Below are 2,500 nucleotides of genomic sequence, written 5' to 3' on the forward strand. Positions count from 1 at the left end.
CCACAGAGAGCTTCATCCTAGCACTAAAATCCAGTGGTCAGAGACCACAAGACTGTTTGTCAGTCTTATGCTCCCTTTCCCCATCACTTATGAACAAATTCCCAAGAAATTCTACACAAAGGGTAATTTCAAGGGAGCACATGAAGGGAGCATTTCAGTCTTCTCTGGGAGAGTCCCGTGACCTCGGACTCGGACTTCAAACCGAGGGCGATGCAGTATTGCAGCAGTGCTGCATGTTTACGGATATTTATGTAAAAATACAAAAACAGGCAAAAAAAGAAACAAACAAAAACCCCACAATGTCAGACATCGGTGTGTTGATCATGAGGACTTGGCCACAGATATGTCCAGCTTCCTTCCTGTTCATTCCATGGTTTATGCCACTATCCACATGAATTGCTCAAATGTCCTTGGAAATATTTGTCTTCCCCATCCTCTTTGTCTTCCTCTGCCTCTTCTTCTCTGGGGTATTTCTTGTTCCATTTTTGTTTTGTCGTTGCTAAGTTTGACTTTTTCCTGAATCAGTATGTGAGTTTACAGTATACGCTCAGGCAACTAGGAGAACTGAGTAAAAAAAAACACAATTATGTACTGTGATGTGGTTATAGTTCACTGACATACTGAGTCTTGATTGGTGACACCAGTGTTAGACAGGCATGATCCCGATGAGAGCTGCTTCATGTGCTGAGAAGTGTTTGCAGATGTTTTGCAGATTGTGTGCAACTGTAAACTATATTGACTAAATAAGAATTTGTATATAGTTATAAAGAAATATTGTATGATTATGGGATTTTAAATGAGAAATATGAGAAAATCCAAATGAGGAAAAAGTGTGCACACAACTTCTGCATCCATGGTTGAGTTTCATCCTCTTCACCCTCACTGCCATCCAACTTGTTTACTACCATGATGACGTCCACAGAAATGGAATTTGAATTGCTGGCGGTTCCAGACACTGCCTCCTGATATAAGGGCATGTCCACCAGGTTGCACAGATCCTTAAACTTAACCATTAACAATATCCTGAGTAGAGTTCAACACCTCCTCACCTCTGCTCAGAAGAGTTTGGGTGATGTCATGTCTTTGGTGATGTCTACCAGAGCGCCTTGGGTCGAAGGTCAGTGATCGATTTTGTAATCATGGCAGATGACGCAAGGCCTTATGTTCTGGACAGTTGGGTGAACAGAAGGTGGGGAGTTCGATTCATCACCCCACTCAGACCATAGTGGAAGCATTAAACTACCAATGACATTGACCTGAGATTTACTGAAGTTGTGATTTTTTAAGGAGAACCTTGAAAGCTTCACTGTTATTAGCAAGAGAAGTTAAAGAAGATATGTGACGATCATATTTACACAATAAGTAACAGAAGCCAGTACTGACACACCTCGTCTCAGAACTAAAAAGGAAAATCTTTATTCGTGTCATTATTATTGTTTAATGTGAAATGTAGCAAATGTTCGCAGGTAGACTCCTGGTTGTTTCTCATCCCAGTGTAGTGCTTTGACCTGCAGATCATGAATATCCTGCAGTGTCCTTTTTAAGACCTAAAGGTTTAAAAAAAAAACAAAAAAACCTCCCGTGCTGTGTTAGTGTGTCATTAGCCCCGCTTGAGTGATTAATGACACACTGTGCAAGGATGGCAGATGCTCAGATCTAACTGGATCAGTTGTGAAGGTTTGTGTGAATGTTAATAAGCCTTAATAATGTGACAAAATGCTTTTTTTCATGTGACATGGGCAAAGACAGTACTGATTCGACAAAGAGTGATGTGCATTTGGCAGGGACCGCATGATTCGCGAGAACCTTTTTAAAATGGTGGTGAACTAGATTGTGATTGGTCAGTGTCAATGAACTGCATTGTGATTGGTCAATGTGCTCCCATAACCCTAGGCAGAAATTCCTATTTCCATATCGTATGGCCTGTTGTAATATATGAGCAATGTTGCATTACCTAGTAGTTTACTGGGGGGGGGGGGGTTGTTTGTTTTTACAAAGCCGACATTCATGTTCGCATTCTATGAAATGTAACTTTTTTTCCTTTTAAATTAGTCTTGTAAGACTAACATCTTTTCTAACATTGTTTAACACTAATTTGCTCAGCATGATCGGACATGTAATGACACTGATCTTGATCACAGCTCTGTTAAGACTGCATTTATTATACTGTGCATAATGATAAAAGCACCTTATTAAAAAACAGTGTCACTATTTGTAAGCTTGTATTTTATTAAAATTGTCTTTTTGTGCAATTGCACAACACAAAACTAGTTTCGGTATTGAGAAACTTCAGTATGACTCCACTGCTGCCTCTCACTGGGCCTAAATACATTTTAATGGAGCAATCATTTAGGCATTCAAAATCCCCAAGACATCTCCAAAAATGGGAAACTCACAGTATAGTCACATGTGTTTTAATGTGTTTTGTGTTTATTCAAGCTTTGAATAACAGCTTTGAATTGCTGTACTATATCTCAACCATTTATAAAACATTTTTACT

The 2,500-nt window shown here is 39.3% G+C and overlaps 1 protein-coding gene across 1 annotated transcript in view; it reads left to right on the top strand.

The window, feature by feature from the left end:
• The window catches only part of calcrl2 (calcitonin receptor-like 2), a 20,950-nt gene that overhangs the window by 8,661 nt on the left and 9,789 nt on the right, over positions 1 to 2,500 (top strand). The window lies entirely within an intron of this gene.

Source organism: Electrophorus electricus, chromosome 21, assembly GCF_041902795.1.
Source record: "Electrophorus electricus isolate QZ-2024a chromosome 21, ASM4190279v1, whole genome shotgun sequence".
NCBI lineage: Eukaryota > Metazoa > Chordata > Actinopteri > Gymnotiformes > Gymnotidae > Electrophorus > Electrophorus electricus.